Raw genomic sequence first — 16,160 nt, 5'->3', positions numbered from 1 at the left:
CATCATACGTATCGCCGCCCTCCTCCACGCAGCAGCCAGCCTCTGTCCACGGGGGAGAGTTGCTTGATCGCTCTCAGTTCTGCTCAGTGGACACCTCTCTCCACTGCTGGATGAGCTGCGCGATCACGCTCGTGCTGGTTCGCTGACAGCAGTTTCTCTCCGCTGTTGGATGAGCTGCATCGGCACGCTCCCTCTCTCTGGGTGGAGAACTCGAACGTGCTCGTTGCTGGTTTGCTGAAAGCAGGTTTTTCTCCACTGCTGGATGACTCAAGTCGCACGTGCTCTTGCTCTGGTTTGCAGAAGCTCTTGCTTGGTGCGTCGGTCGCTCTGCAGCTGGACTCAATGTAGAATAATCTTTCAGCAATACTCTGTCTTTCAGCTCTTGGAAATCACACTAGGTGACGCCTCACTACCCTGCGAGTCTTGCCAACGTCAGTGGGTAGCGACGGGGCCACTTTGGCTTCTGCTCGCCGCCCCCTGCTCTGCAGCTCGCCGGCTGGCGACCTGTTGCTCTCGTTCCCGATTGGACTGCTCCTGAGCTGACCCACTGGTCGAACTCTCTCCCGTGTCGAACCGCCCCGAGTTCCGACCCCCCTGGTCGAACTCCCCGAGTTCCGACCTCCGAGTCAAACTGTCTCCCGAGAGTCGACCCACTGGTCGAACTCTGGTGAGCCGACCCCCTCCGGTCGAACTGTTCCGAGTTGCTCCTCCGAGTCGAACTGTCTCCCGAGAGTCGACCCCCCGGTCGAACTCTGGTGAGCCGACCCCCCCCCGGTCGAACTCTGGTGAGCCAACCCACTCCTGTCGAACTCTTCCGAGTTGCTCCTCCGAGTCGAACTGTCTCCCGAGAGTTGACCCCCCGGTCGAACCCTGGTGAGCCGATCCCCCGCCCCGGTCGAACTGAGGTTTCAATGCTCAGGATCCTCTTTTTATGCCCAAAAATCCCTTCACTTGGATCCTGCCCACAAGGCGGGGTTTCTTTCGATTTTTGCTGTGTCATGATTTGTCCGTATGTATCTGTGTCCGTGTGTGTCCGTACGTGTGTCAGTGTGTGTCCTTGTGCATCACCCACGGTATATTCCGTTTTCATACTCCTACCATAAAACCCACAAGTAAAACAATCAAATGTTATAAATTGTCTCGAAGGCGCCTCTCTGTCTGGGTGCACAACCTGGAGGGAGGGGCGATATTCCCTCCGACTTTCACCGACGCACAAAGAAATGGTTAAACAGTTTTAAGTTAACATTTCATTTCATCAGAGTTCCACAGTTATGATTCTGTATCAATCCAAGGTCTGAGTCAGCTTCTCGTTGTGGTGTTTGACTCGTGTTTCCCCAAGCGTATACACACTCCTACCCCGCGCTGCAGGGATACAAAGACGGCCGGGATTTCCCTTTCTCTCCGACCCTGGGTTTAACATCGCCTTTTGCTTACGTTGCAGTTTTGCTGTGCGCTTGCATTTCTTTTCCTCTCTACTCTTTAACCCTGCTTATTATTTGCGTATGGGTGGAGGCTAGAGCATTTATGTTGACTTAGGAAAACCTGATTGTTATACGTTTCGGGTCAAGTCGTATAGAAATTATAAAAATATGGAAATACATTTCATATTAAATTAATAGACGGGTGATGGTTACATTGACGTAGCTTGTGGCAGGGTTCAATTGAAGTGGGTGTGAAGATCAATAACTTTAGCCTACCCTGTCGTTAAATTCCGACTTTAAGTTACTTTGATAGTAATGCAGAACCAATTAGCTTTTTTGACTTAACTAGACCTAGGCTATCGCAACCTCCCAGTGACCCTGGCTTTGTGTTTACGTCAGCCCCTTGCAATCCGCTGCGCTCTGCTCTCTATCTGCTCCCTCTGACCCTGGGAGGGCTCTGAACGTCAAAATCGTGTTAGTGGGTCAAGGTAAATATGACCTCCACATGCCATGCTGAGGCCTGGTTTGGTGTTTTTATTCATTATTAAAATTAAAAGAAACAATAGAAATATGTATCTATATGTATTGAAAAATTACTTGTTAATATTAAGATGGAAAGGGGGGCATATACAACATTAGAAACCCCCCATGATTTCGTGAGAGAGTTGCTTCTGCCGAAATCCACTCTCAGTCTGTTTAGGCTCCACCGTGTGAGCCATTTGGAGCTGTAGCCAGATGCGAGCTCAGTGTTAATGTGCCATTTTATTGAGATACTACTACTGTGTGGTGTTATCTCGGTGTGGTCTGGGATTGTTTTGTTGTTTTTTGCTGCCTTGCCCAAGCTTGATAAATCGGACTCCCGTAATTAATAAATTCCTTTTTTTATATTTAGTGACTTGCTAACCATTTTCTTTATTTTTCACTCCTATCATTTCCTTTGTATTTTTTGCTGTTGTACCTTGCTGAGCTCCCCATTCTGGACCATCTGTGAAAATGAGCTTCATAGCTCATCGAATTCCTCCAGTCTAAATAAAGATTCTCATGTATGTATGTTGAACTGCTTTCGCACCATATTCTTGGTTCTTTCGGTAAAGTCACGTAGAAGGGAAATAATAAAAATAAAACACTAAAATTCTCACGACGTTTCGCACCGTACATAGCCAACCGCGCTAGTCAGAGGTGCGGGGGAAGTACAAGAAACTGAACACAAAAAGCACTTCTAAAGAAATTAGTTTTCAGTCTAGATGTAAAAGTGCGTAGCTCCAGTGGCTTCCTAATATCGGAAAGGAAGAGCGTTCCAGATGGCCGCAGAAGCGCATCTGAAAGTGCACAGTGAAAAATCGAGCCAAAAGTTTGATGGTTAGCCAAACGGTCCCTTTGAGTGTTCCCCGCTGCAACGACACTGAGAACAAGGAACACAAATCGTACGTAAGCATACACAGTCCTGCGGATGGCAATTTTCCTCAGCTAAATGCTGATGTCGAGGTCTTCCAGCCACGGGAGCTCTTCAGGAGAGAGTTAATGTAGTTTTGCTTTTCTTCCGTTGGTGGAGCGCAGACTACAGCGGTTTACTTTGTGGAGACTTGAGGCAGCCAGGCATGGTGCTGGCCGCATCGCCGCCTTGTTGCGCCTTGCCGTCCTTCGTAGGTGTGCCAACAGCGCTTGCTCCAGTGGCACGCGTCGGCTAGACGGGGTCAATCGTTGCCCGTCTCTGTGCCAACCTCTCGCGTGCCATTGGAGGCCGGGCGACCTGTGCCAGGCTGCCTGGTCCGAGGATGGCGTGGTCTACGACGCCACAATCAAGTCGGTGGAAGCCAGCGCCGGCACGTGCGTCGTGGTCTTCACGGGCTACGGCAACGAGGATGAGCTGAAGCTCTCCGATCATCTGCCGCCAGCGGCGGAGTCTGCCGCCGGCGCCGGCGGGGAGAGGGACGCGGCCGCGAGCTGCGACGCCGACCCGGCGTCCCGGGCTGGCAAGGTGAGCCGGGGCGGCGGGGCTGTGATGGATTCGGATGAATCGATTCGTTGAGAGTTGAGCTGCCTTTCCTGCTCAAAACATGCAATGGGGCAAATGTTCATTTGCTCTGAGCCAGTGGTGCAAAAACCCGACGCCCCCCCCTCTCCCCCAAGGCTTAAACTTGTAACTTTTCAAGACCAGTCCTGGGACCACATTGACCATCTTGCACAAACCAAAATGGCGATGTATGGTCAAACAACTCCCCCCCATGACCCAATACGGCATGGTGAGACCTTCATCTGTCAAGAGGGTTTCATAAAGGGCTGTAAATTATAGCATAAATCATTCATTGCGGTGGAAAGGAAGTTTTTGATACATTTGTGAAGAAAAGCAGCCTAACCCCTAAACGTTGGCAGCTACGTGGCTCTCGCCAGGACGTGGACCCAGCCCGATGTTTTATTCAGCCGTGTTACCGAGGGTGGAGGTGAGGAGGTGCCCTTCTGTTGGAGCGTAACAATACGAGTAGGTTGATTGGCAAGACGAAGATTTTTTTCTGCGTGGGGAATTAAAGCTGTGGAGCGTCGTTGAACCAAATGCGTTGCATTTGAAGAGAAGTAAAAACATGAAGAAAACCCGTTTCTTGAAGGCAATTTTGATCGATTTTTAAGTCAGATGACAAACTCGTCTGCCACATGGTTTAGAATTCTAGAAGATCTTTGTCTTTTATGTGTGCCAATGGAAGTACAGTGGTGGTGCGGTTGAGTGCACTACGCCCCGAACCCGACGAATTGAGTTCGACCAATAACAGTGGCTAATATTTAATCTTTTCCTGTGCCTCCCCTAGGTTGTCTCAGCCTTAAATAGTCACCTGGTGCTGTGTAAATATCCACATTTGAGGAAACAAGGGCAGCCAACCATTGTGCTGGCCAACCATCTCCATCGCGTGCTGTGCCGGCATTAATAGATGCTCTCAAACAGCATTTGCCCCAACAGTCTGTTAAAGGCTATGCGGGGGATCTCTGTCATTGTGGAAGTACATGCTGTGCCAACAATGCAGTGCGTCGTTTCAAGGCCCATATTGAATGTTATGTAAATACAGATATTACCTCTTTAGAACGAACCACTAGCGAACCTGGAATGAAAACTTAAACTGGACCTTGAGGAAACACGTGACAGCGTCAATGTGTCCCTGTGTATATCTAATGGTTTATTTGAACAGGCATCCTAAACAAATACTAAATTAAAACATGAGTACAGGCAGGTACATGTGTACATTATTCATAGAATACAAAAGAAAAACCCATCAATGATTGGATGTTTGGCAGCGAGCATGATCGTTATATATGTAGGGTGGCTAAGGTAACCCGGACGCTGTGTGGAAGTATGCGAATCGACACGAGAATTAACGCCACTGCAGCTATGCTCGTAATAAACGGGCTGTCGTTATGAGCACGGTCCGTTATACGAGGTCAAGCCGTAGTCATTTAAGGAATGCAGAATCGCGCGAAAGCGTCTCTCCGATGTGCGTTCCCGTGTGTGCGCCGACGCCGCAGGAGAGTGCCCCCTCCGCCGACGACTACGAGATGCCAGGCAGACCCAAGGGTGGGCACGGAGAACGGAAGAAGGGTCACAAGCAGAAGCAGAGCGTCCCACCGTGGGCCTACCCGTCGCCACCCTTGTCCCATCCTCCCCCCTTCCCTGGCTTTCCACCTTACGTGAGCACATTCGCCTGGTGGGACACTTGAGCGTTGCCGTGTGTGTCATACGAATGAGCGACTGTTGTTAGGCGAGGAATTAAAAGCGATTGTTACATGCCGACTAGAGCGGTTAATCGATCGGCAGGTCGCACATCTTGGGGGAAAGCGTGTGAAAGAGTAGGCCAAATACCCCCTAAAGCGGCTCTCAGTGTTACCACATGATACATTACTCACAATACCCCCACAGTGTTACCACGTGATACATTACTCACAATACCACCACAGTGTTACCACGTGACTAGACTCAAGGTAACGAAAACAAATCGGATTAATTTATTTTCACGTAACTTTATTTTGAGTTGTATTCCCCATACAGTATATTTTTTACAGTGTTACAGGCAAATGTACAATTATTGTTATTTTTATGCCTAACAATGCTTCCCTTTTTTGTTTAACCATAACACATTTTATAACACTTACAGGTATGTGCATTTAAATACAGTAAATTATCTCGTCCCGACTTAAGAACCATTCTACTTATGAAGGGTCTTCAGGAACAGAACCCATTAGTAAGTCAGCCACTTGTGTGTGTGTCCATGTGTGTGTCCATGTGTGTGTCCATGTGTGTGTGAGCGATAGTGTAGCTGTTAGCGCGCTGCGCTATGATCCTGGCGACGCGGGTTCAATTCCCGCTCGCGGCCAACAGTGACGATTATCTGAACCGGTCCCGGGCCTCCCCTAGGTCGACTCAGCCTCAAATGAGTACCTGGTGCGGTGTAAACATCGCCACTGGGGAGACAAAGGCAGTCGGGCGTGGTGCTGGCCACCCACCCACTCGTGTACCGTTCCGGCCTTCATAGGTGCTCGCTAACAGCACTTGCCCCTACAGTCTTTGTGTGAGGAGCGGTCGTGTAGGTTATACGTCCTTGCTAAGAGCCCTTGTCCAAATAGTCTGTGAAGGCTATGCGGGGGTTCTTTGTCTTTTGCCTTTGTGTGTGATGTTTTAATTCGGGATTTCTAACTTTTAAAATGAAATAGTCGAATGAAAGAGGTTTCTGAGCCATAAAAATGAAAGTTTCTTCGTCTTGGCAATGGCATTAGTGGCGGCGGTGTTGGCGTCGTGGTGATGGCATTGTTGGTGTTGGCGTTCGCGGCGTTGGGAGTGTCCGTGACATTGGTGGATGTGCTGACGTTGACGGCTGCGGCGCGAATCAGCTTCTCGTTCTCGTGACGCAGCCGTTGATTCTCCTTCTCTACGAGCCGGCTCTCCTCATGCAGCATCTGTGGATGCAGCACCATCGCCCTCTCCTGAAGCAGCATCTGTCGACGCAACGCCTCATTGTCCTTACGCGTCGCCGCCTCCCTCACCCTCAGGGTGGCGTTGTCGTCTTCCACCGTGCTTGTTCTTTGACGCAGCTTCACGTTGTCCTCGCACAGCATGGCGCTGTAACGCTCGGCGTCGGATAGGTTACAGCTCCAATGACGCCACAGGAATATCTGGATCACAGCCATCATCACTATCGCAATGCCCATCAGCCGTGACACAACGCATGGCAGCGGGTCTATGTAGGGCTTTGTGCACAATGGAGTCGGGGTCGGGTAGTTGGCACTGTCTCCTTTATAATCGACCAATCCGGTAATGTGAATCAAGGTCAATATGACGAACGCCTTGACTCCATGCAGGAGCAACATCTTGCCACAGAAGCCAAGTTCGAGTGTGAGCATCGCATGTGAGCGTCACGTGTATTTAGCCTGTGACGAATGTGACGTCATCGCCGGATGTGACGCGGTTAGAATCCGACACCGGCCGGGCACGTCAGCTGACCACCCCAACCCCCCAAAATCATGGGGTCTGTGATGTCACAGACCGAGGCGCGCCCTACTTATTTATTTATTTTAACTCGCGCGGTTTTCGTGCAGCGCCCCTAGCGGTAGCGGGGAGGATAACGGTGGGTGGTGGGGGGACAGTAGGGGGGTCGGGAGCGATGCCACGGTGTACGCGTTGCTGTTGGCCATCTTACACAGGGAAAAGTTTCTCGCTTTTGCCAATCCCTGTGTCCCCTCACGGCGTCGGGGGGACGGAGAGGTGAAGGGGGGGGGGGCGCGTGTTGATAACGTCATCGCCGGCTTTCCCGTTCACAACAACGGGCGACGCTTCCCTTACGTAAGACGGCCGCTGGTGACAGTCGTTTGCGAGTTTGAAGTTGCAGGGCAGTTTTTTTTCTCGTCGCATTCCAGCGCCTTTCTCTTCTCTCTGAGGCAGCAAGACACGCGGCCTTCCACTGCCAATATCCACCAATGACAACCACCTCACGTGTCTCGTTGTTGTTGCAGTATTAATTACGTAAGGGATCGACAGCCTTGGCTTCTTCACCACCATCAACCGAGAGTGGTCTCTGGGAGTCGAGTTTCTTCTGGTAGAGGGCACAGCTCCAGAGAAAACAACTGGGAATATGCACAACTTGTGCGGGTTTCACGACGCATTGATATTTACGCGACCCAAAACAAGACCTTTATTTTTATTTAAACTTTCGTGACTGCAGTGATTCATATTCTTGGTTCTTTTGGTAAAGTCACGTTGAAGGGAAACAATAAAACAATAAAATATAAAACAATAAAATTCTCACGACGTTTCGACTGCAACACAAGTAGTCATCATCAGGTGTGAAAACCAACGGCAAGAAAATTTTTTTCAAATGTTGCCGTTTGTGTTGCAGTCGAAACGTGAGAATTTTATTTTATATTTTTTATTACTTTATTGTTTCCCTTCAACGTGACTTTACCGAAAGAGCTAAGAATATGAATTACTGCAGTCACCAAAGCTTTAACTCAAAATTATTTTAATTAACAATTTCTCCTACACAACCAAGCCAGCATCAGGACTCAAGGTAACGAAAACAAAACGAATTTCTTTTTATGTTACTTTATTTAAAGTTGTATTTACCATACAGTACATTTTTTAGAGTGTTACATGCAAATATACAATAATTATTTATAAGCTTAACAGTGCTTCCCTTTTTTTGTTTAACCATAACATTTTATGACACCGACAGTTATGTGCATTTAAATACAGTACATTATTGCTTCCCGACTGACAAACCATTCGACTTACGAAGGGTCCTCAGGAACAGAACCCATTAGTAAGTCAGCCACGTGCGTGTGTGTCCATGTGTGTGTGAGGAGTGGTCGTGTACGTCATACGTCCTTGCTAACAGCCATTATCCAAACAGTCTGTTAAGGCTATACAGAGGTCCTTTGTCTTTTGCCTTTATGTGGGTGATGTTTTTATTCGGGCTCTTAGACGTGTCAAATTGAAGCGTTTACGAAAGAAGTTTCTGAGACATCGAAATTTAAGCTTCTTGGTCTTGTTGGTGACGTTGGCGGTGGGGGTGTCAGTGGCGGCGATGGAGGCGGTAGCGTCATCAGCGTCGGCGTTCGAGGCGGTGGGAGCGTCTGAGGCATTGGTGGACGATGTGGTGTTGACCGTGGCAGCAAAGGAGGTCTCCTCGTTAGTCGTGATAGCGGCGGTGGTGGCGTCATCGGCGTCGGCGTTCGCGGCGGTGGGAGCGTCGGCGGCATTGGCGGAGACGGTGACGTTGGCCGTGGCGGCGTGGGCGGCTGCGGCACGAATCAGCTTCTCGTTCTCGTGACGCAGCCGTTGATTCTCCTTCTTTACGAGCCAGTTCTTTTCACGCAGCATCTGTGGATTCAGCACCATTGCGTTCTCCCGAAGCAGTATCTCTAGACGCAACACCTCATTGTCTTTACGCATCTCCGCCTCCCTGAACCTGAGGAATGCGTTGTCGTCTTCCACCGTGCTTCTTCTTTGACGCAGCTTCACGTTTTCCTCGCACAGCATGGCGCTGTAACGCTCGGTGTTGGATAGGTTACAGCTCCAACGTCGCCACAGGAATATCTGGATCACAGCCATCATCACTATCGCAACGGCCATGAGCTGCTGTGACACAACGCATGGCAAGGGGTCTGTGTTGGGCTTTGTGACCAATGGAGTCGGGTAGTTGACACTGCCTCCTCCTTTGTATTTAACCAATCTGGAAAAGTGAATCAAGAGCAACGCGACAAACGGTATGACTACATGCAGGAGCAGCATCTTGCCACGAAGTGTTGCCAACGCGAAGCCAGGTCAGGTGTGAGGCTTGCGTGTGAGCGCCACGTGTTTATTAAGCCTGTGACGATTGCGACGTCATCGCCGGATGTGACGCGCTGACCCTGCCCCCAAATTGGATTAGTGACGTCACATACCGTGCCGCGCTCTATTTTGCCTCACGCGGCGTCTCGTCTCGCGCAGCGCCCCTGCGGGGAGGATAACGGGGGTGGGGGGGGGGAAACGGGGGGAGGTGAAGGGGGGGGCGTGTTGAAGACGTAATCGCCGGATTTCCCGTTCACCACAACGGGCGACGCTTCCCTCACGTAAGATGGCCGCTGGTGACAATCGTTTGAAGTTGCAGGGCAGTTTTTTTCTCGTCGCATTCCAGCGCCTTTCTCTTCTCTCTGAGGCAGCAAGACACGCGGCCTTCCACTGCCAATAACCACCAATGACAACCAACTCACGTGTCTCCTTGTTGTTGCAGTATTAATTACGTAAGGGACCGACAGCCTTGGCTTCTTCACCACCATCAACCGAGAGTGGTCTCTGGGAGTCGAGTTTCTTCTGGTAGAGGGCACAGCTCCAGATTAATTCGAGTGTAAAATAAAAGTTGCCTACAACGAACTGGCTAAGTGCGTGAGGGAGGATGCACGACTTGAGAAAACGACTGGGAATATGCACAACTTGTGCAGGTTTCACGACGCATTGATATTTACGTGACCCAAAACAAAACCTTTATTATGGATAATATGGGTCGCGAAAGCCTACGTGTTAAACTCATTGAACATAGTTTATTGAATAAAAGTGACCATTGAAACGAGATTTAGAAAGCTCGTTCATCCATTAAATCGCTGCGTCTCCACGTTTGTGTGTCTGTGTTCGTGCCTCAAGGTGCACATGGCCTGGCACAAGCGTCGTGTTGACGTCACCGCCACTTAGTGGCGAATGGCGGTTGTTCTTGTGTTTGTGCAGCTGCTAGAGGCGGCTCGTGACATGTCCACGAGGTGGGGCTGTCGTGAGTGACGCCTGTAACGGCGGCGTTCTCACGAAGAAAACCTCGTCATGTTATCGGCACCCCCGTGAAAGTACTTCTTGAACTGTCCTATCTCGCAACGGTGGGCATTTATAAACAATACGACACAAAATAACAAAACACTCAAATGCTGTCCCCATTACCCTCTCAAGTCCACACTACTACAACAACAACAACCCTTTGACACTGCCAAAAACCGTGACCTGCTGCTCTATTAAATATTTTCACAGTGCCACCGAGCGCTGTGACATCGTCTCACTGCAGCCACGTGCGTCTTATGCACCGCCCTGAATGGGTGTCAAACGCAGTGGCTGAAATCAGAAGCGAATGGCAACGACTGAAGTGGGAAACCTCTCACTCGGACGCCTTCACAGCCGCCCCGAGACCTCCCCGAGGCACAAATCACACTGTGGCTATGCAGCGGTTTCAAATGCGAATTTAAAATGTTACCTTCATTAAGCAATTCACGTTGAAACAATCATATTTTTAAACACAAGACGATTTATATTCTTAGCTCTTTCGGTAAAGTCATGTTGAAGGGAAAAAATAAAATATATAAAACAATATTTATTTTATTGTTTCCCTTCAACGTTACTTTACCGAAAGAGCTAAGAATATGAATTACTGCAGTCACGAAAGCTTTAAATCAAAATAAATAGATTCATATAAAAGTATTTTTTTTTAATTTGAGAAATAATTTCATCTTCTCCAGCTAGTTGGGGCAGCGCCCCAACGCGCCTAGGGAGGACGAACCGCGCATGGCAGCTCCGTGTCCGTGTGTCTCTGTCGATATGTCTCACTTCGTGTATCTGTACCTCCTGACCAAAGCAAGTGCACGGGTGGCTGAACCTACAGGGTTGCCACGAAGAGTTGTGGCATTGCCATCACTCTGCCCACCAAAAGAAAGCACCTGCCTGGCTAATTTATAGTGGCTGCTGTTGTTGTATGCGGGCAGTCCCCTCATTCCAGGGCCTTGGAATGAGGTGCAGCAGACAAACATGAATGGTGTTTGGAAAAAGCTTTGCTCTCAATATGTGAATTATTTCAGGGGGGTTGAGGAAACAATGTCCACAGTCATTGACAAAAATCGTTGGATTGGGAAAGCAAATTGAGCAGGAGATTGAGGCCGATAAAGTTCATTCACAAGATAGGACCAATGAGGATCTCATGTAACTGGAGGCAGAAGAGTTTACAGATTAAGCTGACGTCACTGAGAAAAAGATTTCCGGTATTTTGAAGCTGGCTTGACTATTTTTGAGGTTCAAAATCCTAACTCATGTAGATTCTACATTTTATCTACATAATGACACCTTGCCGATATTAACTATGTTAACCTATTTGTATTTTTTATTTTTAAATTATATCTTAAAGCTATTTTATATTCGATATTTATTCAATTTTATATACTTCAGCCCCTTGGTGTTAGTTAGACTTTTAACCCTTATTATTACAGTAAGACTTGTTTAAAACTTATTTAAGATTTTAGATTCCTATATGTTGAATGTATGCACCATCCTGCCAAAGTGAATTCCGTGTCGGTGTGAACTTTCATGGCGAATAAAACCCTTTCTGATTCTGATTCATATTCTTAGCTCTTTCGGTAAAGTCACGTTGAAGGGAAACAATAAAACAATAAAAAATATATAAAACAATAAAAATTCTCACGACGTTTCGACCATAACGCAAACGGTCATCATCAGGTGTGAAAACCAACGGCAAGAAACATTTGAAAGAAGTGGCGGTTTGCATTTATTTATTTTCAAACGGTGTTTGTATTTATTTAAAAAAACGTTAGCGCCACGGATAGCGATTTGACAGTTTGTTTAGAAGGACGAGTCCATCTATGTTCTGAAAAGAGGAGGGGGGAGACGAAAAATTAATGCATGCTGTCTGAAAGCCACCGTAAGCGTGAACTATTGATTAAATAAATGAATAAATGCACCGTTTAAAAATAAATAAATGCAACACGCCAAATGTTTCTTGCCGTTGGTTTTTCACACCTGATGATGACCGTTTGCGTTATGGTCGAAACGTCGTGAGAATTTTTATTGTTTTATATATATTTTATTGTTTTCCTTCAACGTGACTTTACCGAAAGAGCTAATAATATGAATTACTGCAGTCACGAAAGCTTTAACTTATATAGATTCACCAATGTCTCTAGAGTTGGCAGTGATGGGTTGAGTTTCCACTGTATTTAAAGATATATGAACAAAATAATATGGCCTCTGTCCAAGTTTCCCTTGATAGGTTTTTCATGAATGTTGAAAGAGAGCCAGAGCCAACCCGACCAATCTCTCCAGAAAGATTTCAAGAAAAGTTTCCTGAAAGGTGCCCTTCACCACACTCGCTTGCGTCACTATCTTTTAATTAACCATTAAATTCGCCTACACAACCAAGCCAGCATCAGGACTCAAGGTAACGAAAACAAAACGGATTTATTTCTTTATATGTTACTTTATTTTAAGTTGCATTTACTATGCAGGAATTATTTTTAGAGTGTTACATGCAAATGTACAATAATTATTTAGAAGCTTAACAATTCGTCCCTTTTTCAACGGTTTTAATTAACTTGATTCCTCTGTTTGTCGTGGTCAAATCTTGTAATCAAAATTTGGTCCACTTCCCGTTGTCCAATCAATTCCACATTTTGCACACGCACTCAGATCCGGTGACAATGCATGCCAGTATAAAAATTGGCATCAATTAATTCGCTACTTTAAGGCAATTTACATTTTGTATGGACGCCTTATTATTTATATATAATTGTGTAGGCAAAAAACGCCACGGTCCCTAAACTGTGGAATCGGCTCACACATAGTTCATAGTTCCATTTATTTGGTATAGCCCTGTGAGCCATTCGGCTCTTGAATCAGGTGCAACCGCAACAAAAACATGAACAAGAAAACATCTTAAAGTGACTATGTGACTGTGGAAACAGAAAATCCAGGAAAAAAACATCAGAATATTCCTGAAATAGCACCGTACACCAACGCTGTGTGCAAAAATCCCAGTGGGATGCAAGTCAAATAACAACCACAAGACAACTATGATTTAGGCCATCAGTCTTAACTCCATACTACAATAAACGAAAACATGGCCAAAACCAATAAAACGTTTTCGAAATCACCAAAATAAAAGCCATAAATGCAACGTAACAGTGATCACAAAAAGCAGGTGCCACGTGTCTCAGGCGACATTGATGCACTTGTCGACCGTGAGTTAAACGAAATTGTTAATAATAAAACCGATGTTTTAAAAAACACTATTTTTCAACGAATTTATTTGTTTAACCATAACACATTTTATAACACTGACGGGTATGTGCATTTAAATACAGTTCATTATTGCATCCCGACTTACGAACCACTCGACTTACAAAGGGTCCTCAGGATCGGAAACCTTTAGGAAGCCAGGCACTTGCGTGAGTATGCATCCATTTGTGTGTGCATGTGTGTGTGTGATGAGCGGTCGTATAGGTCATACGTCCTTACTAACAGCCCTTCTCCAAACAGTATCTTACTGCTATACAGGGGTTCTTTGTCTTTGGCCTTTATGTGTGACGTTTTATTTGGGCTTCTTTAACTTATAAAATTAAATCGTTTTATGAAAGGGGTTTCTGAGTCATTGAAATGTAAGTTTTTTCGTCTCGGTGGTGGCAATAGTGGCGGCGGTGTTGGCGTCGTGTAAATGGTGGCGGTGGTGGTGGCGGTCACGTCGTTATCGTCGGTGACATTGGTGGAGGTGCTGACGTTGACGGCTGCGGCGCGAATCAGCTTCTCGTTCTCGTGACGCAGCCGTTGATTCTCCTTCTCTACGAGCCGGCTCTCCTCATGCAGCATCTGTGGATGCAGCACCATCGCCCTCTCCTGAAGCAGCATCTGTCGACGCAACGCCTCATTGTCCTTACGCGTCGCCGCCTCCCTCACCCTCAGGGTGGCGTTGTCGTCTTCCACCGTGCTTGTTCTTTGACGCAGCTTCACGTTGTCCTCGCACAGCATGGCGCTGTAACGCTCGGCGTCGGATAGGTTACAGCTCCAACGACGCCACAGGAATATCTGGATCACAGCCATCATCACTATCGCAATGCCCATCAGCCGTGACACAACGCATGGCAGCGGGTCTATGTAGGGCTTTGTGCACAATGGAGTCGGGGTCGGGTAGTTGGCACTGTCTCCTTTATAATCGACCAATCCGGTAATGTGAATCAAGGTCAACATGACAAACGCCTTGACCCCATGCAGCAGCAACATCTTGACCACGCGTGTTGCCAGCGAGGAGCCAGTTGGAGTGTGAGCGTCACGTGCGAGCGTCACGTGTATTTAGCCTGTGACGATCTGTGACGTCTCGCCGGATGTGACGCGCTTAGAAATTCGATACCTGCCAGTGACGTCAACTGACACCGCCCCCAATAATTATGTTTGTTACGTCACAGACCGAGGTTGCGCCCTAATTAATTATAAAACATTTTTATCACGCGGCGTCTCGCGCAGCGCCTATAGCGGTAGCGGGGAGGATAATGGCGGGGGGGGGGGGGGAGACGGGGAGAAGGGGGCGGGGTCCGTAGCGCTGCCGCGGTGTACGCGTTCCTGTCGGCCATCTTACACAGGGAAGAGTTTCCCGCTTTGGCCCAATCCCCGTGTCCCGTTTCTTCGTGGGGAGGGGGGAGGTGAAGTGGTGACGTGTTGATGACGCCCATCGCCGGCTTTGCCATTCACAGCAGCGGGCGACGCTTCCCTCATGTAAGATGGCCGCCGGCGGCGAGTCGCAGGTTTACGGTGGCGGCGTTCAGGGCGCACATGGGGCGCGCGCTCCCTTCACTCGGAGGCAGCGAGAGAGGCGGCCTTCGATAAGCTCCGATAAACAACACCCAGCTAAAGCAGCGTGTCTCCTTGCTGCTGCTGTTCGTTACGTAAGGGAACCGGCCGGCTTGGCTTCACCACCACCACCACCACCTTCAGTCGCGCGCTTCTCCTGCGAGGTTTCAAAGCTCCTGGGGGGCCTCTTTGCGGGCTCGCTCGCTCGCGCCATCGTCCATGGCCGTGTCGCGGGGAGACGTCGTCTACCAGAAGGGGCAGGTGATGGACAAGTCGCGCCCACTCCTCCTCCTCTCCCATACCCCCTCCTCTTTGTGCTCCATGCGTCCATTGCTGGACGAGGGCCTCTGCACACCCCGTGGGGTTTATTAACTTGACCATACTTCACCTCGCCTGCTCAGTGCGGGTTGGTGAGAGTGGGGGGGTGGCGTCAGTAGAGTCGTGGCTGTCGGATGCACTTCTTCTGTATGCTGTGCACCGCGAAGCAGAATGAACACGTTGTTATTGACGTTATGCTATTGACATGTTGTTGACGTTATGCTATTGACGTTATGTTGTGTTATTGACGTTATGCTATTGACGTTATGTTGTTGACGTTATGTTATTGACGTTATGTTATTGACGTTATGTTGTTGTGTTATTGACGTTATGTTCTTCTTTGGTTCTTTCGGTAAAGTCACGTAGAATGAGAATAAAATAATAAATTGATAAAATAAAATAACACAATAATATTCTCACGACGTTTCGGCCACAACACAAGCGGCCTTCATCAGGTGAAGGGACGAGACTGGAGGACAGCGCTGGAGTGAAAAAAGCCACGCTCAGATCACGACCTTTAAGCTGTGTGAGAAGAAACAAAGCGCCTTGACAAAGGAATTAGCATAGAATTTAGCATTGCAATGGCCGAGTGATTAGCTTGTGACTGGTCACAGAAATGGCAATGTTAAAGTTAAAGCATACACATCCGCAGAGGCACCCCTTGACAAAGGAATTAGCATAGAATTTAGCATTGAAATAGCTAAGTTAATGCATACACATCCGCAGAAGCACCCGTTGACAAAGGAATTAGCATAGAATTTAGCATTGAAATAGCTAAGTTAAAGCATACACATCCGCAGAGGCACCCC

The 16,160-nt window shown here is 47.9% G+C and overlaps 1 long non-coding RNA gene across 1 annotated transcript; it reads left to right on the top strand.

The window, feature by feature from the left end:
• The first annotated feature begins 314 nt into the window (after positions 1 to 314).
• LOC142931319 (uncharacterized) lies at positions 315 to 10,031 on the top strand. The gene is made up of 2 exons (XR_012947324.1): positions 315 to 3,399; positions 4,932 to 10,031. It is a non-coding gene; the product is annotated as an uncharacterized LOC142931319 (long non-coding RNA).
• The last annotated feature ends 6,129 nt before the right edge of the window (positions 10,032 to 16,160 follow it).

This window comes from Petromyzon marinus, chromosome 52 (assembly GCF_048934315.1).
Source record: "Petromyzon marinus isolate PM22_M1 ecotype Great Lakes invasive population chromosome 52, UKy_Petmar_22M1.pri1.0, whole genome shotgun sequence".
In the NCBI taxonomy this organism is placed as follows: domain Eukaryota; kingdom Metazoa; phylum Chordata; class Hyperoartia; order Petromyzontiformes; family Petromyzontidae; genus Petromyzon; species Petromyzon marinus.
The sequence above is the reverse complement of the archived record's forward strand: the minus strand, read 5'-3'. Positions and strand labels throughout refer to the sequence as shown.